This window comes from Ranitomeya imitator, chromosome 8 (genome assembly GCF_032444005.1).
Source record: "Ranitomeya imitator isolate aRanImi1 chromosome 8, aRanImi1.pri, whole genome shotgun sequence".
NCBI lineage: Eukaryota > Metazoa > Chordata > Amphibia > Anura > Dendrobatidae > Ranitomeya > Ranitomeya imitator.
The window spans coordinates 36,111,962-36,137,968 of record NC_091289.1 but is presented as its reverse complement, the minus strand read 5'-3'; the positions used below and the strand labels follow the sequence as shown (position 1 = coordinate 36,137,968).

The 26,007-nt window shown below is 43.9% G+C and overlaps 1 long non-coding RNA gene across 2 annotated transcripts in view; it reads left to right on the top strand.

Moving 5' to 3' along the window:
- Positions 1–26,007, top strand: part of LOC138647612 (uncharacterized) — a 78,202-nt gene that overhangs the window by 8,715 nt on the left and 43,480 nt on the right. For both annotated transcript variants that reach the window (XR_011315009.1, XR_011315010.1), the window contains exons 2-3: positions 4,188–4,376; positions 15,195–15,376. This is a non-coding gene — a long non-coding RNA (uncharacterized lncRNA). The remainder of the gene's footprint in view (positions 1–4,187; positions 4,377–15,194; positions 15,377–26,007) is intronic.

Here is a 26,007-nt window from a genome sequence, read left to right as displayed (position 1 = left end):
TAGGTCTAAAAGTGCTGCTCCTCTGGTTGGATTCTGCACCAATTGTGAAAGATAATTTTTCTTGGTTATTAGCAGAAACCTGTTGCCTTTATGGGTTTCACAGGTTTCTGTTTCCCAGTTAATATCCGGGTAGTTAAAGTCCCCCATAACCAGGACCTCATTATGGGTTGCAGCTTCATCTATCTGCTTTAGAAGTAGACTTTCCATGGTTTCTGTTATATTTGGGGGTTTGTAACAGACCCCAATGAGAATTTTGTTACCATTTTTCCCTCCATGAATTTCGACCCATATGGACTCGACATCCTCATTTCCTTCGCTAATATCCTCCCTTAAAGTGGACTTTAGACAAGACTTTACATAGAGACAAACCCCTCCTCCTCTCCGATTTTTACGATCCTTTCTAAACAGACTGTAACCCTGTAAGTTAACTGCCCAGTCATAGCTTTCATCTAACCATGTCTCGGTTATTCCCACTATGTCAAAGTTACCTGTAGATATTTCTGCTTCTAGTTCTTCCATCTTGTTTGTCAGGCTTCTGGCGTTTGCGAGCATGCAGTTTAGAGGATTTTGTTTTGTTCCAATCTCCTCGCTGTGGATTGTTTTAGAAATGTTCTTACCTCCCTTCTGAGTATGTTTTCCTGGGTCTTCTTTGTTCAAGTCTAATGTTTTCCTTCCCGTCCCCTCTTCTTCTAGTTTAACGCCCTCCTGATGAGTGTAGCGAGTCTTCTGGCGAATGTGTGTTTCCCAGGTTTGTTGAGGTGTAGTCCATCTCTGGCGAGGAGTCCATCGTACAAGTAATTCACACCGTGGTCCAGGAATCCGAATCCTTGTTGTCTGCACCATCGTCTTAGCCAGTTGTTTGCATCAAGGATCCTGTTCCATCTCCTGGTGCCATGCCCGTCTACTGGAAGGATAGAAGAAAAAACTACCTGTGCATCCAATCCAGATCAAAATGTCATCTAAGTACACAATCAGGAATTTATCCAGGTACTCTCGGAAGATGTCATGCATAAAGGACTGAAACACTGATGGAGCATTGGCAAGTCCGAATGGCATTACTAGATACTCAAAATGGCCCTCGGGCGTATTAAATGCAGTTTTTCACTCATCGCCTCGCTTAATACGCACAAGATTATACGCACCACGAAGATCTATCTTGGTGAACCAACTAGCCCCCTTAATCCGAGCAAACAAATCAGATAACAATGGCAAGGGGTACTGAAATTTAACCGTGATCTTATTTAGAAGGCGGTAATCTATACAAGGTCTCAGTGAACCATCCTTCTTGGCTACAAAAAAGAACCCTGCTCCTAATGGCGACGATGACGGGCGAATATGCCCCTTCTCCAAAGACTCCTTCACATAACTCCGCATAGCGGCGTGCTCAGGCACAGATAAATTAAACAGTCGACCTTTTGGGAATTTACTACCAGGAATCAAATCAATAGCACAATCACAATCCCTATGCGGAGGTAGGGTATCGGACTTGGGCTCATCAAATAAATCCCGGTAATCAGACAAGAACTCAGGAACCTCAGAAGGGGTGGATGACGAAATAGTCAGAAATGGGACATCACCATGTACCCCCTGACAACCCCAGCTGGACACAGACATGGATTTCCAATCTAATACTGGATTATGGACTTGTAGCCATGGCAACCCCAACACGACCACATCATGCAGATTATGCAACACCGGAAAGCGAATAACCTCCTGATGTGCAGGAGCCATGCACATGGTCAGCTGGGTCCAGTACTGAGGCTTATTCTTGGCCAAAGGCGTAGCATCAATTCCTCTCAATGGAATAGGACACTGCAAGGGCTCCAAGAAAAACCCACAACGCCTAGCATACTCCAAGTCCATCAAATTCAGAGCAGCGCCTGAGTCCACAAATGCCATGACAGAATACGATGACAAAGAGCAGATCAAGGTAACAGACAGAAGAAATTTTGACTGTACCGTACCAATGGTGGCAGACCTAGCGAACCGCTTAATGCGCTTAGGACAATCAGAGATAGCATGAGTGGAATCACCACAGTAGAAACACAGCCCATTCAGACGTCTGTGTTCTTGCCGTTCAACTCTGGTCAAAGTCCTATCGCACTGCATAGGCTCAGGTTTAAGCTCAGGTAATACCGCCAAATGGTGCACAGATTTACGCTCGCGCAAGCGTCGACCGATCTGAATGGCCAAAGACATAGACTCATTCAGACCAGCAGGCATAGGAAATCCCACCATGACATCCTTAAGGGCTTCAGAGAGACCTTTTCTGAAAATAGCTGCGAGCGCACCTTCATTCCACTGAGTGAGTACGGACCACTTTCTAAATTTCTGACAATATACCTCTATTTCATCCTGACCCTGACACAGAGCCAGCAAATTCTTCTCTGCCTGATCCACAGAATTAGGCTCATCGTACAGCAATCCGAGCGCCAGGAAAAATGCATCGATATTACTTAATGCAGGATCTCCTGACACAAGAGAAAATGCCCAGTCCTGAGGGTCGCCACGCAAAAAAAGAAATAACGATCCTAACTTGTTGAACTGGGTCACCAGAGGAGCGAGGTTTCAAAGCCAGAAATAGTTTACAATTATTTTTGAAACTCAGAAATTTAGTTCTATCTCCAAAAAACAAATCAGGAATAGGAATTCTCGGTTCTAACATAGAATTCTGAACCACAAAGTCTTGAATACTTTGTACTCTTGCCGTGAGCTGATCCACACATGAAGACAGACCTTTAATGTCCATTGCTACACCTGTGTCCTGAACCACCCAAATGTCTAGGGGAAAAAAAAGGCAAAACACAGTGCAAAGAAAAAAAAATGGTCTCAGAACTTCTTTTTTTCCTCTATTGGGAATCATTAGTACTTAGGGCCTCCAGTACTGTTATGAAAGGTAATTCAGTACCACAATGGACATAGAGGTCAGCGCACATACAGTGACTTGGCAATAACCCAAAAAACAAGAACGAGCTCTGAGACGTGGGAACTCTGTTGACCGCAATCCCTAATCCTCTCCAACCACACTAAAGGCAGCCGTGGATTGCGCCTAACGCTCCCTATGCAACTCGGCACGGCCTGAGAAACTAGCTAGCCTGAAGATAGAAAATAAGCCTACCTTGCCTCAGAGAAATACCCCAAAGGAAAAGGCAGCCCCCACATATAATGACTGTGAGTTAAGATGAAAAGACAAACGTAGAGATGAAATAGATTTAGCAAAGTGAGGCCCAACTTTCTGAACAGAGCGAGGATAGGAAAGGTAACTTTGCGGTCAACACAAAACCCTACAAAAACCACGCAAAGGGGGCAAAAAGACCCTCCGTACCGAACTAACGGCACGGAGGTACACCCTCTGCGTCCCAGAGCTTCCAGCAAGCAGTAAAAAACAAATTGACAAGCTGGACAGAAAAAAACAGCAAACAAATAGCAAAGAGGAACTTAGCTATGCAGAGCAGCAGGCCACAGGAACGATCCAGGAGGAAACAGGTCCAATACTAGAACATTGACTGGAGGCCAGGATCAAAGCACCAGGTGGAGTTAAATAGAGCAGCACCTAACGACTTCACCACATCACCTGAGGAAGGAAACTCAGAAGCCGCAGTACCACTTTCCTCCACCAACGGAAGCTCACAGAGAGAACCAGCCGAAGTACCACTTGTGACCACAGGAGGGAGCTCTGCCACAGAATTCACAACAGGTTATGCTTCTTCGCTACACTCTAGGTCGTGATATAGTGGACATGGATGTAATAGTGCACAAGTTGGAAGGAAGGTGTCATGGAAAACATGAAGGAATCTGAGAAGGATGAGACTGAATTGTATCTGTGGCTTAATACCATGGTAATACGGTAATTAGATACATTTTATTCAGTGCGCACACCACTTGATCGTCTTAATGAATTCACAAATTACATTATTTAATTTCTTTAGAAGTGTTTAATTGTCTGTTCTCAGCTTTCCGGCTTTATTCATAATATTACATATATTTCGTAAAACTGTAAAACAATGCTCAATTTACTATTTAAGGTCTTGGCTATTATCACATTTGGTTAGTAATCCTGTCTTATGATTTATACTTTAGTAGTGGGATGCCTTAGCAATAAGTTCTCACTAATTAGACCTTTGCACAAGCCCCATATAATTTAATATGTATATTTATGTTTTATTATCTACATTATATACTTATAGGTGTAATAATTCACCCACAGTATGCGATGTTGAAAGAGTGCCTCAAAGCAAGATGTATAGCTGGATGGTCATGAATCAGCAGGTCATCCCGGTATGGAGAAAGAGGTGGTCTCTCCGATACTCCGCCATCTGACAAACTATTGAATTAGTTAATGCTGGAACATGCAGTACCTTCAAGGGGTTTTCCAGGTAAAAATATAATTAAATCAGCTTTTAAGAACCTATGTCACTTGCCATAAATATCTATTTTTTTACTTTGTGTAAATGGCGCTGTTCTCCTGAATCCAGCATTGATTTTCTTATGTTCCTGCGCCTCACTGTACCTGAGATATGGCCCCCCTTCCTTGAATATAAGGAAGGGTTCAGACAGTCATAGTTTGGGCACCCGGGTCATAATTACTGTCATTGTGAACAGTTAAGCAAGTTGAAGATCAAATGATCTGTAAAAGGCCTAAAGTTAAAGATGACACATTTCCTTTGTATTTTAGGCAAAAATAGAATTAAAAAAAATATATATATATATACATATATATATATATAGTCATTTTTAACGTAAAAAACGTGTAAAAATTACAAAAACAAAAGTGATCCGCTGCAAAACTTTGTGCACCCTTGGAGACTTTCTGCTCAGATAACGTTAACCAAGGCTTCAGACCTTAATTAGCCTGTTAGTGTAATGCTTTGTTCACTATCATCTTTAGGAGAGGCGACAAAAAAAAACAGCATACCAAAAAACAGCAGCCATTTGTTCTTCTAAGCAGCTCCCTAGCACTCGGAAAATGAAAATGGTGGAGGTTCACAAAGCAGGAGAAGGCTACAAGAAGAAAGCAAAGTGTTTTCAAGTCGCCCTTTCCTCAGTTTGAAATGTGATTAAGAAATGACAGATAACAGGAACAGTGGAGGTCAAGTTAAGGTCTGGAAGACTAAGCAAAATGTCAGTGAGAGCTGCTCATAGGATTGCTAGAGAGGCAAATCATAACCCCCCCTATTGACTGCAAAAGACCTTCAGAAAGATTTAGCAGACTCTGGAGTTGTGGTACTTTGTTCTACTGTTCAGAGACACCTGCACAAATATGGCTTTCATGGAAAAATCATCAGAAGAAAACCTCTCGTGCATCCTCACCATAAAATTCAGCACAATAAGTATGCAAAAGAACATCTAAACAAACCTGATGCATTTTTGAAACAAGTCCTCTTGACCAACAAAGTTAAAATAGAACTCTTTGGCTCAGAGGTGTAGTTAGGAGTTTGGATCAGGGAGAGGCGAAACTTCTGAGTGGGCCCCTAACCATGTAACCTTGATTAGAAATATGGTGGCGCATCTTAATAGTGGATGTAGGAGAACCTCAGCAGATGACAGATCTGTTACTAAAAAATATCTCTATACAAAGACCAATACTGATATTACCGCCATATGGTGACCATATAGTGGTAGATACTAGTCCTGCAGAAAATGTAACAGATTGTGGTACAGTTACTGATGGTGACTTACAGCTGACGTTCTTTCTGGTGGAGTTATTCACTTTTCCTGTCTTTTCCATCTGGCTCAGATGCTAAAACCCCAATTCTGAGTCACTACTGCTGTATGTGTCCCTAGTGCTGCACCTAATGTGTGGTACTGTGTGCCCTCTAATATGCCTCCTGCTGGAGCCTTAGATTCCCCTTTTATTGCACTCGTAAACTACGATGTCAACAAAAGTGCCACACAAACAGTAAGATACCCCTACAGTGAATCCCTCCACAGTACCCTCTACATGACCAGTATGGCCCCAACACAGTATGATCCCCCAACTGTGACCCCCACACAGCCGTCAATGGATTGTAGTAGGCCTACATACAATATAATAGCCCCACAACTCTCAACACTGTATAATGACCCCCACACAGCCCTCCACATTATGATTGACCCCACACAAACCTTCACACTCTGTAATTGCTTGCATACAGTTTAAAGCTCTCACATAGCTCTCAAAATAATATAATAGTCTCCCCATAGTCCTCCATACAGTATAATGCACCCCATAATTCATACAGCATAATGAATCCCATAGTTCATGCAGCATAATGCACCCCATAGTCTTTACAGTATAATGCATCCCATAGTCCATACAGTATAATGCATCCCATAGTCCATACATTATAATGCACCCCATAAGTCCATACAGTATAATACACCCCATAGTCTATACAGTATAATGCATCACATAGTCTATACCGTATAATACACACCATAATCAATACAGTATAATGCATCACAGTCTATACCATATAATACACCCCACAGTCTATACAGTATAATGCATCCCATAGTCCATACAGTATAATGCATCCCATAGTCTATACCGCATAATATCCCCCATAGTCTATACAGTATAATGCATCCGTCTATACTGTATAATACATCCTATAATCCATACAGTATAATACATCCTATAATCCATACAGTATAATGCACCCCATTGTCCATACAGCATAATACATCCCATAGTCTATACAATATAATGCATCCCATAGTTCATACAGTATAATACATCCCATAGTCTACACCGCATAATACATCCCATAGTCCATACAGTAAAATGCTTCCCATAGCCCATACAGTAAAATGCACCCCATAGTCTATACAGTATAATGCACCCCATAGCCCATACAGTATAATGCACCCCATAGCCCATACAGTATAATGCACCTCATAGCCCATACAGTATAATGCACCCCATAGTCTATACCGTATAATACACCCCATAGTCTATACCGTATAATACACCATAGTCCATTCAGTATAATGCACCCCATAGCCCATACAATATGATACACCCCATAGTCCGTACAGTATAATACACCCCATAACCCATATAGTATAATGCACCCCATAGCCCATACAGCATAATACACCCTATAGTCCATACAGTATAATACACCCCATAGTCTATACTGTATAATACACCCCTTAGCCCATACACATTAATACACTCCTTAGTCCATACAATATAATGCACCCCATAGCCCATACAGTATAATAAACCTCTTAAGGTACCTTCACACATAACGATATCGTTAACGATATCGTTGCTTTTTGTGACGTAGCAACGATATTGTTAAGGAAATCGTTATGTGTGACAGCGACCAACGATCAGGCCCCCGCTGGGAGATCGTTGGTCGCTGAGGAAAGTCCAGAACTTTATTTCGTCGTTGGACTCCCTGCAGACATCGCTGAATCGGCGTGTGTGACACCGATCCAGCGATGTCTTCACTGGTAACCAGGGTAAACATCGGGTTACTAAGCGCAGGGCCGCGCTTAGTAACCCGATGTTTACCCTGGTTACCAGCGTAAAAGTAAAAAAAACAAACACAACATACTTACCTACCGCTGTCTGTCCCCGGCGCTCAGCTTCTCTGCACTCCTCCTACACTGGCTGTGAGCGTCGGTCAGCCGGAAAGCAGAGCGGTGACGTCACCGCTCTGCTTTCCGGCCGCTGTGCTCACAGTCAGTGCAGGAAAGCACAGCGCCGGGGACAGACAGCGGTAGGTAAGTATGTACTGTTTGTTTTTTTTACGCTGGTAACCAGGGTAAACATCGGGTTACTAAGCGCGGCCCTGCGCTTAGTAACCCAATGTTTACCCTGGTTACCCTGGTTACCTCGGGATCATTGGTCGCTGGAGAACGGTCTGTGTGACAGCTCTCCAGCGACGCTGCAGCGATCGACATCGTTGTCGGTATCGCTGCAGCGTCGCTGAGTGTGAAGGTACCTTTAGTCCATACAATATAAAGCACCCCATAGCCCATACAGTATAATACAACCCACAGCCCATACAATATAATGCACCCCATAGCCCATACAGTATAATACACCCCTTAGTCCATGCATTATAATGCACCCCATAGCCCATACATTATAATGCACCCCATATTCCATACAATATACTGCACCCCATAGCCCATACAGTATAATACACCCCATAGTCCATGCAGTATAATAAACCTTATGGTCCATACAGTATAATACACCTCAGTCTATACAGTATAATACACCCCTTAGCCCATACAGTATAATGCACCCCATAGTCCATGCAGTATAGTATAATTCACCCCAAAGTCTATACCATATAATACATCCCATAGTCTATACCATATAATACACCCCATAGTCTATATTGTATAATACATCCCTTTGCCCATACAGTATAATACGCCCCTTAGGCCATACAATATACCGTAATACACCCCATAGTCCATACCATATAATACACCCCATAGTCCATACAGTATAATGCATCTCACCTCTCATACTCACCTCTCCTCTTTGTTCCCCCACTGCTCTGGTGTCCGCAGCTTGTCTTCTGAAGTGTGGCACATCTCTGTGTACAAGATGACATGTGCTGACATCATGCTGAGACATCAGACGCCAAGGAAGAATAATGGGGGAGGAAGCGTTAGCTGAGGATCTCTCCTTCATCATTACTTTTCACTGTATCGGCTGTGCGGCAGTGCAGGGATATTGTGTCTCCCTGCTTTGTCGTAGAGTTTAACTGTATCGGCGAGCTGCAGACACTGATGCTGTTAAAAGTAGAGTAGCTCAGGGTGCGCCCCTCAGATCACACTTTTTCATTGGCCCATTTTCCTCTTTTTACTCCCTAAAATACAAAGGAAATATGTCATATTTAACTTTAGGCCTTTTCGAGATATTTTTTTTCCGCTTCAGGTTTTAAAAATGCACCTGGCTTCTTTGAAGCAGCTCTCTATGGAATCCCCATCTAACTAGGCACTATCCAATCAGAAGGCTGCAAAAAATGCTTCAGGAAAGAAAACTCTTCCAAAACGTTTCAAAAACTTTTTAGGAAAAGCAAAAACTCCCAAAAGAAAGATGGTTTCCAGAAGCATTTTTATGAGAAGACTGATCATTTTTTACCTCCTCAAAAACGCTCTGTGAATATTCCAAAGTGTATAATTTTTTAGCACCTCCATCACTTTATCCTTGAAATTGACAAGAGGTCAAATACACTGAAACCCCAGCTACTGGGTGCCATATCCTAGCAATATGCTATCAATATTTGTGATGGGACAACCATGGAGAACCATAGTCCCATCTGGGATGAAGTCATCTTGGCTACTTGACTTGATGGATGAACGATCTGTAGGAAGATTGATGAATCCAGTAACCCACCACACCCAACGTGCATCCAGGGATGAAGCATTTCATAGCGAAACGCACGTTGGGTGTGGTGGGTTCCTGGATTTCTTTACGGTAGGTAATATTGATATTGATATATGTGTTCATATGACTATGGTCTACAACTCTTTTACGGGGCTAAGAATTACTCTACAGTGGCATTCGAAAGTATTCAGCCCCTTGACATTTTTCATGTTTAACTACTATGGAGCGCCCCCAGACACAGGGCCACGAGTTCTCGGTACCGGGCCTCTCTGGTTCGGTTCTGAGGCTCACAGTGGCCAGACCCGGTCCGCAACCCTGCTAAGGGGAGTCCAATAAAGGTGGTGCAGTCTGTCAGGGGTTCGTGACGCCACCTGTGGTGTTTGGTCAGGGCGACCGACGCTGCTGTGGGGTCTGCTGGGGTGATGGAATGGCAGCTGGATGGTATACCTTCCCACAGGTGAAGTATGTCCCTAGGGCTTCCCAGTAGGGTGGATGGTGATGGTGTGAGGTGCAGTCAATAACGAGGACACAAGGTTGCAGTCTCTTTACCTCTTTACTGAAGACTTCAGGATCCTCAATCCAGAGCACGTTTAACAGGGCTATCTGAGACCGGCCGGTCCGATGGGCACTTCCAGAGTTTCCTTCGCAGATGGAAATCGTTGCCTACCACTAGCGCCTGTGTGTTGTAGTCCTACCCTGCTGAGCATTCGGAATAGTCCTCACAACTGCTGTTCTCGTTCGTTCGTTCTCTACAGCTCTCTCTCTTTAGTTCCAGATGTTACTAGTTTCTCGTTCCCCAGGTATGTTATGGCTAGGACGCACCCGTATGATGGGAAGGCTTGGAGCTCTTCCGGGACCCTAGAGACGCCCCTCTCCACGCGTTGCCCCCTATGTCTTCGTAGGACATTTAAGGTAGACAGCCAACCTATAATTAATTGTCCTGCGGAGTTCGAAGTAAGGACGAGAGTCAGTTACTCCCGCGGTGTTCCGGCCACCGGCTACACGCCTCAGTAGGATGTTGCCTCGGTCTCACGGCACGACTCCTACTGGTACTCCTTTGTGCTTGATCTCGTTTACACTGTTCCACAATATCCTTCCCTTCGTGTCTCTTTCTTAGGATACCGCCGCAAGGTAGTGCAGGCATGGTTCCATTACGTTCTGCTCTGTTCGCTAGGCACCTGCCAGGTTCCCACGCCTGACAGGGACCCCCCTGTGTCTTCTCCCTGCAACACCCCCTGCCACGGGATGTTGCCTGAATCCAACCCAGTCAGCTTCTGACTAACTTCCTCCCCAACCCCTAGTTTTACCAGTGTGAGGAGTGGCCCAATAAATAAAGCCTTTTTCTCCCCCTAGTGGCCGGAGTGTGAAGTGTAATGTGTTCTGGTGATACCTGGTCAGGAGAACTCCTTTAGTGCCATCAGATGTACCATCACTCCCCTTAGCGGCAGAGTGTCATACTGCAACGACCAGATCTCTGGGGTGCTGCAACTACACAACCTGAAATTTCACTGTTTTTTTTGAGGGTTTGCATCAGCTCATGAAAAGAACGATACCTACAACTGTGAACATTTGGTTTTCCTTTTATTGTGAGCAAACAGCAAATAGGATAAAATAACTGAAAACTTCAGTGGGTATAACTATTCACCCCATATAATGTTAGTGATTTGTAGAGCTTCCTTTTTTTGCAATTATAGCTGCAAGTCACTTTGGATAAATCTCTATGAGCCTTCCACATCTTGCCACTGGGACTTTTACCCATTCCTCCAGGCAAAACTGCTCCAGCTCCTTCAAGTTAGATGGTCTCCTCTTGTGAACAGCAATCTTCCAGTCTGACCACAGTTTCTCCATTGGATTACGGTCTGGGCTTTGACTAGGCCACTCCAAAATATTTACACGCTTCCCCTTAAACCACTCAAGTGTTACATTAGCAGTATGCTTTGGGTCATTGTCTTGTTGGAAGGTGAACCTCCGTCCCAGTCCAAAATAGCTGACAAACAGGTTTTGCTCAAGAATATCCCTGTATTTCATACCATCCATCTTCTCCTTTACTCAGACCATTTTCCCTATACCTGCTGCCGAAAAACATCCCCACAGCATGATGCTGCCACCACCATGTTTCACTGTAAGGCCGGGATCACACATACGCGAGATACGGCCGAGTCTCGCAGGTGAAAACCCAGCTCTGGCGCCGGCACTCCGGAGCAGAGCGGAGCGTGCTGCCGCACAGCAATACATGGAGCTACGCGCTCCGGAGTGCCGGCACCAGAGCTGGGTTTCCACCTGCGAGACTCGGCCGTATCTCGTGCATGTGTGATCCCGGCCTAAGAATGATGTTTTTGCTGTGATGAGCTGTGTTCGTTTGGCTCAAGGCATAGCATTTACCTTAGTGGCCAAAAATTGGAATTTTGGTCTCATCGGACTACAGCCTCTTCCTCTATACATTTGGGGAGTCTCCCACATGTCTTTTGTAAACTCAAAATGAGCCTTACAATTTTTGTAAGTATAGGCTTTTTTTCTGCCCATTCTTCCATAAAGGCCACCTCTATGGAGAGTACAGCTTATTGTGGTCTTATGAACAGATACTCCAGTTTCTGCTTGAAAACTCTGCAGCTCCTTTAGAGTTACATTTGGTCTCTGTGCTGCCTCTCTGACCTATTCCCTCCTTGCCCGGGCTGATAGTTTTGGTGGTCTTCCCTCTCTTGGCAAGTTTGTTGTGGTACCATGTTCTTTCCATTTGATGATAATGGATTTGATGGTTCTCCAGGGGATCATCAGAGAGTGGGATTTTTTATTATAACACAACCCAGACTTGTTCTTCTCAACAACTTTGTCCCTGACTTGTTTGGAGATCTCCTTGGTCTTCATGGTGCTTGGAGATCTCCTTGGTCTTCATGGTGTTTGGAGATCTCCTTGGTCTTCATGGTGTTTGGAGATCTGCTTGGTCTTCATGGTGTTTGGAGATCTCCTTGGTCTTCATGGTGCTTGGAGATCTCCTTGTTCTTCATGGTGCTTGGAGATCTCCATGGTCTTCATGGTGTTTAGAGATCTACTTGGTCTTCATGGTGCTTGGATATCTCCTTGGTCTTCATGCTGTTTGGGGATCTCCTTGGTCTTCATGGTGTTTGGAGATCTCCTTGGTCTTCATGGTGTTTAGAGATCTCCTTGGTCTTCATGGTGTTTGGAGATCTCCTTGGTCTTCATGGTGTTTGGAGATCTCCTTGGTCTTCATGGTGTTTGGAGATCTCCTTGGTCTTCATGGTGTTTAGTTAGTGGTGCCTCTTGTTAATGGTGTTACAGCCTCTGTGGCTTTTCAGTAAAGGTAAAGTGTATATACAGATAGAGATGTGACATTATATTGCACACAGGGGACGTCCTATCACTAAGCATGGGACTTATGAAAGTAATTGCTTGCACAACAAATTTTTTTGGTTTTCATAGCAAAAAGCGGTGAATACATTTTCTCATTTCACTTCACCAACTTAGACTATTTAGTGCTGAGATATCACACACAAATTGGATTATAAAAATATTTAAACACAAGTTGTAAAGTAACAAAATAGGTAAAAAGCCAAGGGGGTGAATACTTTTCCAAGTCACTGCATATATATCATAGCTTGTTAATACTATATGGAGTATTTTTTGCATTACTCGCTTTACTGTTAACTAATTTTTAATATGCTACCACCTGTATAGTTAGTTATTGGTATAGAGGATTACAAATATAATTACCGTATATACTCGAGTATAAGCCGAGATTTTCAGCCCAAATTTTAGGGCTGAAAGTGCCCCCCTCGGCTTATACTCGAGTCACGGTAGCGGTGGGGTCGGCGGGTGAGGGGCTGAGGGCGCTGGGGTATACTTACCTAGTCCCAGCGATCCTCGCGCTGTCCCTGCCCTCCCACGGGCTTCGGCGCTGCAGTTTCTTCCTCTCTTCAGCGGTCACGTGGGACCGCTCATTACAGAAATGAATAAGCGGCTCCACCTCCCATAGGGGCGGAGCCGCTTATTCATTTCTCTAATCGGCGGTGCCGGTGACCGCTGATAGAGAAAGAAGCTGCGGCACCGAAGACAGGAGGGGACAGCGCGAGGATCGCCAGGACTAGGTGAGTATAGCATATTCACCTGTCCTCGTTCCAGCCGCCGGGCGCCGATCCATCTTCCCGGCCGGCGCCTCCATCTTCCCGGCGTCTCTGCTCTCTGACTGTTCAGGCAGGGGGCGCGATGACGCATATAGTGTGCGCGGCGCCCTCTGCCTGATCAGTCAGAGCAGAGACGCCGGGAAGATGGAGGCGCCGGAACGAGACGCCGGGAGCTGCAATCAAGGGAGGTGAGTATGTGTTTTTTTTTCTTTATTGCGGCAGCGGCGGCACAAATTTATGTGGAACATCTATGGGGCACAGTGAACGGTGCAGAGCACCGTATATGGCACAGCACAGCTATGGGGCACAGTGAACGGTGCAGAGCACCGTATATGGCACAGCACAGCTATGGGGCACAGTGAACGGTGCAGAGCACCGTATATGGCACAGCACAGCTATGGGGCACAGTGAACGGTGCAGAGCACCGTATATGGCACAGCACAGCTATGGGGCACAGTGAACGGTGCAGAGCACCGTATATGGCACAGCACAGCTATGGGGCACAGTGAACGGTGCAGAGCACCGTATATGGCACAGCACAGCTATGGGGCACAGTGAACGGTGCAGAGCACCGTATAAGGCACAGCACAGCTATGGGGCACAGTGAACGGTGCAGAGCACCGTATAAGGCACAGCACAGCTATGTATGGGGCACAGTGAACGGTGCAGAGCACCGTATATGGCACAGCACAGCTATGGGGCACAGTGAACGGTGCAGAGCACCGTATAAGGCACAGCACAGCTATGTATGGGGCACAGTGAACGGTGCAGAGCACCGTATATGGCACAGCTATGGGGCACAGTGAACGGTGCAGAGCACCGTATATGGCACAGCTAGGGGGCACAATGAACGGTGCAGAGCACTATATGGTTCACACCTATGGGGAAATATGAACGGCGCAGAGCACTATATGGCACAGCTATGGGGAAATAATGATCTATTTTTATTTTTGAAATTCACCGGTAAATGCTGCATTTCCACCCTAGGCTTATACTCGAGTCAATAAGTTTTCCCAGTTTTTTGTGGCAAAATTAGGGGGGTCGGCTTATACTCGGGTCGGCTTATACTCGAGTATATACGGTATGTTTTTGTGATGTAGCCTGTTAATTTTGACATATATATTTTATATAGTTTACTATAATGTCATCTTATGAAGTGTCAGACTGTGATACTATTATTTATTATGTATTTCTATCATATTCTTAAATACATATATGTAACATAATTTCCCCTATATATCAGAGATATATATATCCTATATTCTACCCCCTCACCATTGCATTTTTGTAACATGTATAATCCAGGAATACCCACCATTTTCTGTATCTGTACTTGCCTTTTTTATATGTGTTTTATTTACTATTTTTGTTAAGATTTTAATAAATAATGAATATCAATGAAGATTTTTTTTCTTAGCCTTTTAGTTCACCTATAGTAAAAGGCAGCCGGTGCTGTAATATTGTGTAGTGCGGTCATTTAATCTTCCTCTTGATTCAGATAGTTTGAGATTGACGTTTCATTTCAATCGTGTGAACGATGCGATAAAATACAATGGCGAATAATTACATTTTTAGCCAACCTTAAGAAACAATTAAACTTTTCTTGCTATAGTTCTTTGAAAGGGATTTGATAATGTGTCATTCCTACCATTATAATTGGAAGAGCAGACTGTTTTGATTCAATCAGATAAAATGTGTGCGTTTTTCCGCAGGGTGATCTGTGATTAACGAAGAGTGATGCTATTGAAATGCAAATGATTAATTTGTAAAGGGATGCAAAACAAGAGCCGCTTATCTCTGAATTGACGTCGCTTGTCATTTCTGCGTTCTGATTGTAAAATCCGGTTCTAATTGAATGTTATGCTCCTCCGCGTTCAAACCAGCTGTCACCCAGGTAATGAAATACACCAGACACACATAATACAAACCTGTGTACCACCGGCCGCCGGGTCAACTCCCAATAGGCTAAGGGTGACTTCATCTACCTGGTATTACACGTATATAGCTTGGATCATTCCAATAATGCAAAGAACTAATGGAATTAATAATGTAATTATTATGTTTAAGTATCGTGCATAAAGAGCCAGTCATTCTGGATCATAAAGGGGTTGTCTAGTTTAGAAAATGCATCTTAAATTCCCAATTAAGGGATTCTCTAGGGGTCTACAATTTCATTTCCTCTTGGTTTAGCCAGAGTGAAAATGCAACTACAAAAATCATCTCTTATTCCGTGGGACCAATCGTGTCTGTACATTGCATGAAAAGCCTATTAATTTACATCAGGACCATGCAATGCTTTAATCCCCCTGTGGTGGCGCTGCAAGAAAATGTTACATTTGCAGCTGAATTTTTCTATAGCCTATAGCTAATTGCTGGAGGTTTTAACTGTTTAGTGATTAATGTGAGGAGATCCAAAATTAACACTGATTTTATCCTAAATGTTTCTGTATTTAATGTAATAATCTAATTGTTATTAGTTAATTGTCTTCTCTACTTTATCTAGCACCTTTATTTTTTTTTTTTAGCAATTTTATGTTTGATCACATTTCATTTGAGAATCAACAATGCATGCTGTAATATTCAAACGAGATGTCATCTGGGGAAGAGGCTTTGGTCACTGCCGCAGATTCTGCCCCACCTTGTAACGAAGCGTCATCTGTTTCAGGGGCTGGGATAGCCCCCGCTCTACTTTGCATGTGTCGGTTGTTAATTCCGATGTGATCTTGTCACTGTGTAGTATTCATTTTAATGCACAGTGACAGTGCGCTCCCTCGCTGGCACTCATGAGAAGTGATGAGACGGCAAGAGAGCGCACTGTTAGTGCATGTTGTAAGGAGATAACCTGGTGTGAAGGCATGGGGGACGACAAGCGCCCCGGTCTGCTAGCTGAAACCACATGGATCAGGGATCATGCCGCCGAATGCCCGCTCTCCCTTTAATTTGGGCATAACTCTACTCAGACAACACAGGGTGAAGGTAAAACACTGCGGCAATACTTTATAGAACCACAAAACAGGCAGATAACATGTAGAACAGTCCCAGCAAAATTCCCCAAGATGGTGCACATTACAAAGTCTCACCCTTCTGCTGACTCGCCGGGATAATGGCAGATGTTGCTTCAGAGCTTCCAGAGCTATCCCACTTGTGGCATGCACACAAAGAGGATGTGACAACCTGGCTTCATCTTCCAGGTTCGGTTACTCCACCTGTGGCACGCACACAGAGAGGCGGTAACGACAAGCATAGGAAGATAACAGGCCATTGAGGTACAAAGCCAATTAACCCGAGATTCACAACCTGGCTTCTCAAACGTACCCATGTTCAGCGCTGGTCAATGGAGCAGATCTGTATTCTTCCAACTGAGGATGAAAACTCCTAGGTTATTTCCTGTAGAATGATATATCCGTGTCCCTCGTGATGGAGCCATGATGTAAATTGGCTGCTGCCCTGTCTCTGGTCCTTTGGATATATGAATGTCTTGGCAGAATCTCTGGCTGTCTCTCTCTCTCTGTCTCCCTGTCTCTGAGTCTCTTTATGACAAGATAAAGGATCTTGTGGATATAGTCCGTGCCTCCCATAATGATATAAAGTCAAGGAGTTCAAATAGACAAAAAGTGGTTTAATTCAACGCATTTCAAGGTTCCTCAGGACACAACCATAAGTGTACACAGACAAAAATCTGATACGGTCTCTTGCGGACCCGTGGATCTGCTGCAGCTGGAATCCTCATTGAGATCTATATGTCTTACCAATAGATCTATCAGGCTAGTGCAATTTGAACTGAATGAAATTTGTGAGCATCGGATAAGACCCTATTGCGCTGATCTCTCCTACAGTTTAATTCTGAGTCTCTTTATACAGAGGCATATAACCTATTTTTAGATTTAACAAGTGTCCTTCAGTCCGGCATCACAGATAAGGGGAAGAATGGTGATGAGATCAAGTAGCATTACTTGATAATTTAATCTATTTGCATAGTCAACAAACTGGCTCCATAACACAGTGCATAATTAGCATATCAGCAAACATCGAAGTCATTAAAGATAAGAGCACACTATGTTATATGAAATATCAGCTTACAAGTCAATATTACAGGCTTAAGGTACCTTCACACATAACGATATTGTTAACGATATCGTTGCTATTTGTGACGTAGCAACGATATCGTTAATGAAATCGTTATGTGTGACAGCGACCAACGATCAGGCCCCTGCTGGGAGATCGTTGGTCGCTGAATAAAGTCCAGAACTTTATTTCGTCGCTGGACTCCCTGGAGACATCGCTGGATCGGCGTGTGTGACACCGATCCAGCGATGTCTTCACTGGTAACCAGGGTAAACATCGGGTAACTAAGCGCAGGGCCGCGCTTAGTAACCCGATGTTTACCCTGGTTACCATGCTAAAAGTAAAAAAAAACAAACACTAGATACTTACCTACAGCCGTCTGTCCTCCAGCGCTGTGCTCTGCTCTCCTCCTGTACTGGCTGTGAGCCGGAAAGCAGAGCGGTGACGTCACCGCTCTGCTTTCCGGCTCCCAGACAGTACAAGAGGAGAGCAGAGAAGCAGAGCGCAGCGCTGGAGGACAGACAGCGGTAGGTAAGTATCTAGTGTTTGTTTTTTTTTACTTTTAGCATGGTAACCAGGGTAAACATCGGGTTACTAAGCGCGGCCCTGCGCTTAGTTACCCGATGTTTACCCTGGTTACCGGCATCGTTGGTCGCTGGAGAGCGGTCTGTGTGACAGCTCTCCAGCGACCAAACAGCGACGCTGCAGCGATTCGGATCGTTGTCGGTATCGCTGCAGCGTCGCTAAATGTGAAGGGGCCTTTACACGAGCAACAGTACAGATAACAGCCTATTCTTTTTGGTTTCCTAAAAATAGTCGTCTAGTTAATTAAGATACAATCTTCACACCTAGCTAGCAAGAAAAGCAAAGTCCAGTCCTGTCCCTCAAAAGTGATGTCACAGTTCAGCGGCTATCAATTTATTTTCTGATCAACCCTTTGACTGCTATAAACATAACAAACTCCTCTCTGGACTTGTTCACACTAATACACTGTTGCAAGTCCTGAATTGCTACATCTTCCTTTCCTGAGGTTTCTGGTGTTCCCTGCGCCACTTGACTCCCTGGCGTCCAACATACGCTGCTGCCCTTATCCTTGCTGTTCCAAGTCATTTCCACCATCACCTTTGATCCGTGTTGACCACCCTGAACTGTGGCTTCAAGAGTCTAACTCACCAGGTAAGTACGTAACAAATTTGTACCAATTTGTTAGACAATCCTTGCATGTGTTGCGGCTGTCCAACAGCTGTGAGACATGACGCCGCGACTCAAGAATTTTTCTCAAGCAGGACAAAAATACTTGATTAGGACACGAGCTTGCTTGGGTAACACCTTATCTGAGCACACTCGTGCATCACTACTCTGTATGTCATAATAATAGTATTAAATGTATCAAAAGTAAGTGCATTCGGCACAGTGCATGACACAAATGGTTTTACATTACACACAACATACATCCTTCTATAATTCATTCCCAATGGGATGCTTCAATACTGTACATTTCAGATACCGCTATGCCTCAAGTGCGTTTATTAATGCGCCATTATAGTAATAGAATTGGCCATGCAGTCACAGCGGCCGTGGGGACACAAACAGAGATAGATGGCATTACCGTTCCTGAAAGTTGCAGTCTAGAATGTCTCCGCTGAGACAATTACAAACATATTGGATGAATAGAGCGGACGCGCGTGGAGGTGGGGGGCTCTGACCTTCAATCTCTTGACTGATCTGCTTAAGGCCCAAGCTCCCTGCTGACAAATTTCAAAAGCGTTGAATTTGTGAATATTTTATCATTTCGGATTTTGTTCCGAGCTAAAGAATCGCGACCTAACCGGGTAAACTGACATTTAACGTACGTGAGGTTTAATACAATATTTAGATCCACAGGCTCTACCTCACATTGTTACACGCTCTTTGATAATATGGAGTTCAAGAAAAAGTTTGGTTAAAGTCAGGAACGAAAAAAAACATTTCTCGGCTCATTAGCCAACCCAAAAGGAAATGGATACTTTGGATACCGGCTTGGTTGATGATACATAGATATGACCTGCGCTAATGACACGCAGAGAAAGCGGAAATAAAAGCACCATAAAGCTGACTTTCATTGTGAACCATCACTGGAGGATCTGCTTGGGATGTAAAGAATTTTATAAAAACGATAATAGTTCAAAAAGGTCCAAAATGTCAAAAAGCGATGACCCTGATGAGGATCAGAGCAGAAAGAAGGTAGCAGCTTCCATCACTGCATATATTTAGTGCTAATTGTGTTCCGTGGTCATCTCGTAGCAGGACGGCGAGATAGAAGTAAAGGGTGGGATGGAGGGTACAATGGTTGTGTCATCTTAAATAGCTACGATTGCAAAATGCACGAAAAAAAGAAGCAACTTTGCAATTTTTTTAAATTGTTATAAATCTTCTGGATTAAATGGCGCTATAATAATCTACTATATAATAGTCTAAGGGTCACTTCCGTCTTTCTGTCCTGCTGACTTTCTTTCTGTCATGGATATTCATTGGTCGCGGCCTCTGTCTGTCATGGAATCCAAGTCGCTGATTGGTCGTGGCAAAACGCCCACGACCATTGCCACGACCAGTCAGCGACGGGCCCAGTTCGGCGGCAACATGGCCGCTCCTTCCTCCCCACAGTCAGTGCCCGCTCCATACTCCCCTCCAGTTAGCGCTCACACAGGGTTAATGGCAGTGCTAATGGACCGCGTTATGCCACGGTGTAACGCATTCCATTAATGCTGCTATTAACCCTGTGTGACCAACTTTTTTACTATTGAGGCTGCCTATGCAGCCTCAATAGTAAAAAGATCTAATGTTAAAAATAATTAAAAAATAAAAAATCATCATATACTCACATTCCGGTGCCTTTCCCTTCCCTTCCCGCTCCTCGCGACGCTCCGGTTATCGCTACATGCAAGCGGCAGGTTCCGGTGGCAAGGATGGTATGCGACAAGTACCTGCCATGACGTCACGGTCATGTGACCGCATCGTCATCACAGGTCCTGCGCCCATATCAACCCTGGGACCGGAAACTGCCGCGTGCACCGCACACAGGGCCAGGACTTCAACGGAGGGTGAGTATGTGTTTATTTTTTATTTTAAGTCTGTATACTACATGGCTCTGTGCTGTATACTGTCGCTGTGCAATATACTACGTGACTGGGCAATATACTACGTGGCTGGGCAATATACTACGTGGCTGGGCAATATACTACGTGACTGGGCAATATACTACGTGACTGGTGAACATACTACGTGACTGGGCAATATACTATGTGACTGGGCAATATACTACGTGGCTGGGCAATATACTACGTGGCTGGGCAATATACTACGTGGCCGGGCAATATACTACGTCACTGGGCAATATACTACGTGACTGGGTAATATATTACGTGACTGGGCAATATACTACGTGACTGGGCAATATACTACGTGACTGGGCAATATACTACGTGGCTGGGCAATATACTACGTCACTGGGCAATATACTACGTGACTGGGCAATATACTACGTGGCTGGGCAATATACTACGTGGCTGGGCAATATACTACGTGACTGGGCAATATACTACGTGGCTGGGCAATATACTACGTCACTGGGCAATATACTACGTCACTGGGCAATATACTACGTGACTGGGCAATATACTACGTGGCTGGGCAATATACTACGTGGCTGGGCAATATACTACGTCACTGGCAATATACTACGTAGCTGGGCAATATACTATGTGGCTGGGCAATATACTACGTGGCTCTGTGCTGTATACTACGTCACTGGGAAGTATACTATGTCACTGGGCAATATACTACATCACTGGGCAATATATTACGTGACTGGGCAATATACTACGTGGTTGGGCAATATACTACGTCACTGGGCAATATACTACGTCACTGGGCAATATACTACGTGACTGGGCAATATATTACGTGACTGGGCAATATACTACGTGGCTGGGCAATATACTACGTCACTGGGCAATATACTACGTGACTGGGCAATATACTACGTGGCTGGGCAATATACTACGTGGCTGGGCAATATACTACGTCACTGGGCAATATACTACGTAGCTGGGCAATATACTACGTGGCTGGGCAATATACTACGTGGCAGGGCAATATACTACGTGGCCGGGCAATATACTACGTCACTGGGCAATATACTACGTCACTGGGCAATATACTACGTGACTGGGTAATATATTACGTGACTGGGCAATATACTACGTGGCTGGGCAATATACTACGTCACTGGGCAATATACTACGTGACTGGGCAATATACTACGTGGCTGGGCAATATACTACGTCACTGGGCAATATACTACGTGACTGGGCAATATACTACGTGGCTGGGCAATATACTACGTGGCTGGGCAATATACTACGTCACTGGGCAATATACTACGTAGCTGGGCAATATACTATGTGGCTGGGCAATATACTACGTGGCAGGGCAATATACTACGTGGCCGGGCAATATACTACGTCACTGGGCAATATACTACGTCACTGGGCAATATACTACGTGACTGGGCAATATATTACGTGACTGGGCAATATACTACGTGGCTGGGCAATATACTACGTCACTGGGCAATATACTACGTGGCTGGGCAATATACTACGTCGCTGGGCAATATACTACGTGACTGGGCAATATACTACGTGGCTGGGCAATATACTACGTGGCTGGGCAATATACTACGTCGCTGGGCAATATACTATGTGGCTGGGCAATATACTACGTGGCAGGGCAATATACTACGTGGCCGGGCAATATACTACGTCACTGGGCAATATACTACGTGACTGGGTAATATATTACGTGACTGGGCAATATACTACGTGACTGGGCAATATACTACGTGACTGGGCAATATACTACGTGACTGGGCAATATACTACGTGGCTGGGCAATATACTACGTCACTGGGCAATATACTACGTGACTGGGCAATATACTACGTGGCTGGGCAATATACTACGTCACTGGGCAATATACTACGTCACTGGGCAATATACTACGTGACTGGGCAATATACTACGTGGCTGGGCAATATACTACGTGGCTGGGCAATATACTACGTCACTGGCAATATACTACGTGGCTGGGCAATATACTATGTGGCTGGGCAATATACTACGTGGCTCTGTGCTGTATACTACGTCACTGGGCAATATACTACGTGGCCGGGCAATATACTGCGTGACCGGGCAATATACTACGTGGCTGGGCAATATACTACATGGACATGCATATTCTAGAATACCCGATGCGTTAGAATCGGGCCACCATCTAGTAATAATAATAATTCTCTCTGTTCTCAAGAACAAAGAAGTTGTGTTTACATTTTTTAGTTTGCTGCTAATTACCTAAGTTACCGGACACCTCTGCAGATTATCAGCAGTGGCAGGTTTCCTAGCGCAGCACTTGCAAGTTCTAAGTTCATAAGTTGTAGTGAATTTCTTACCATGTTACAAGATACTTTTCACCAATGCACTAAATTAATGCATTCATTGCACCCTACAATATTATTAGCAGGGTCCAGATTTTTTCTTTCAATTGCTGATTGTCCCCCATTCCACAATTGTGCCCTAGAAGGCAACGCACTCCGGCTACCCATTCTCCCGGCTGCCTCCGCTATATAACATCTAGTGTTGTATATGTTCGGTGACTTTTCTTAGAAGTGTGAATTTGGGACTGAGGTGAGATTAACATTGTGGCCAACAGACTGGAAACTCATTATAAGTTTTTCTTTGCCTTATCTCCGTGCTCCACTGTTTATTAAAGCTTTACCATAGGGCAAATAAATTGTTATGTCCCCATCTGTCTCCATAAAGGTCTGTTGGCTTCGGCAGTCAAGATCTATTCTGTCCAGATCTCACATTAATAAGGGCATTTATCAAGATTGAAAAGCTCATTTACATGAAAATTGGGACTTTGTGTGATGCCCTGGCACATATATTATTACATGACAGTGGTGAGGCTCAATAAGAGTTAAAGATTAATGTCAATCTCTTATTGGTTGTCAAGAAATTCAGTACATTTTTTAGATGACCCATGGGGCATATCAGGGCTTTGGCACTGCTTATAGTTGTGTTTAGAACGGTGCTGGAACAGGTCTTCCATATATTAGATTTGTTGGGTATTTTGACCCTCCTGTTCTTTTTTGGAGGTCTTGGGGTAGGTACTATATTTGAAGGGGTTGTCCACTACTCAGACAACCGCTTCACAATCACTGTTTCTCCCAGTAAAATAATAACACTTATCATCACTGCGGGGCCAGCACCATTCCAGTGGTGTCAGCACTGGCTCTCCCAGGGCTCGCCTGACATTGTTATGTCACACAATCCCTGCAGCCAATAACCGGCTGCTTCACTCTCCTTTCCTAGGATCATAGTTGACCTTGGGAGGAAATTAGAAAGCTGCCGCAGCCCTGACTTCCTCTGGATGTCTACTTTGTCTGAAGGAGAGGACAGTGAAGCCAGCGCTGATTGGCTGCAGTGATCACATGACATAATGTCACAGGATCCACGGGAGAACCAGTGCTCGCACGGCTGAAACGACGCCAGCACCGGAGGTGAGTAAAAGTGTTATTATATTACTGGGGGAAACATAGGGATCGAGAATGGGTTGTCTAAGTACAGGACAACTCTTTTAAGGCCTCGCTAAGAAAACCATTTTTTCGGTAACGATGGCAGCAAACAGATTAATTGTAGCCTGTGTGCTGGTGGCTACAATTATATAGCTGCCTAGAGTAAAATGTTTCATGATTTTACCAATAAGCATTAAAGTGTCGCACATTAGTTTTCAAATACGCAAAGATTAAAAGTAGCCAGATTTTGCATTCCAGTAGAGTACTGGAGTACAACTGGACAAAAATTTTGTGACACGTCAAAATGATAAATTAGGTAAAAATATCTGGTTTATCACAAATCACGCCCATAATGCCAGACTTTAAAAAATAATACAACCTGATAAATCAGACAAGACGAAGAAAAGTTAGCTAAAAAAAGGCGTAAAATAAATAACAAATGAGAGTTATATAAAAAAAAAACTTTTAGAACCATTTTTACTTAAAGAGAACCCGTCAGTACAATTTTGTAATGCAAATACATGGCTGTAAAGGCGCTGTAATACAGATTAAATCGATACCTTTAGTTTACCCCTTCACGACATGCGCCGTACATGTGCGGTGCATGTCGTGTCCCTCCTTTTTATGTGGGCTCTGGCTCTCAGCCCACATCTTTCCCGGAACATGTCAGCTGTTTTGAATAGCTGACATGTGCCACTAACAGCCGCGGGTGGAATCGTGATCCACCCGTGACTGTGAACTGTTAAGTGCCGCTGTCAATCTCTGACAGAGGCATTTAATGTGATCGCCCTGGAAGAGCGTCATTCATCCTGCCCATCGATGACCCCTTCACATGATCGTGACATGACAACCAGAGGTCTCCAGCAGTCCTCTATGGTTGTCATAGCCAGATTGCTATAAGCGGCGCTCATAACAAGTGAGCATTTCTGCTACACACAGGCGATCTGATCATCGCCTGTGTGTAGCAGAGGCAATCCGGTTATCTCAGCTTCTAGTCTCCCATGGAGACTATTGAAGGAAGTGAAAATTTAAAAAAAATCTTTTTAAAAATATAAAAAAAATAAAATGTAAAAATTCAAATGACGGTACCCCGCTTTCGCCCCATTCAAAATTAAACAATTAAACAAAAAAATACACATATTTGGTATCGCCACGTTCAGAGTCATCCAATCTATCAAAGTATAAAAATTAATACAATCGTCAAACAGCATAGCGAAAAAAAATCAAAACGTCAGAATTACGTTTTTTTGGTAGCCGCAACATTGCATTAAAATGCAATAACAGGTGATCAAAAGATCGTATCTACACCATCATGGTATAATTAAAAACGGCAGCTCGGTGCGCAAAAAATAAGCCCTCAACCAGCCCCAGATCATGAAAAATGAAGACGCTACCGGTCTTGAAAAAGGAAGAAATTTTACTTTTTTTTAACAAACTTTGGATTTTTTTTCACCATTTAAATAAAAAACAATCTACATATGTTCAGTATCTATGACCTCATAATGTCCTGGAGAATCATAAAGGCAGGTCAGTTTTAGCATTTAGTGAACATGGTAAAAAAAACAACTGTGGAAGAATTGCACTTGTTTTGCAATTTCCCCACACTTGGAATTTTCCCCCCCATTTTCCAGTATACGATATCTTAAAAACAATGGTTCTGTTCAAAAGTACAACTTGTCCCGCAAAAAAAAAAGCCCTCACATGGCCATATTGACGGAAAAATAAAGTTACGGCTCTGGGTAGAAGGGGAGCAAAAAGCTGAAACGCAAAAACGAAAAAGGGCTGCGGAGTGAAGGGGTTAAGAAATCCTTTTTGTTGTTCCTCTTTAATCACCATTTGAAGTTTTC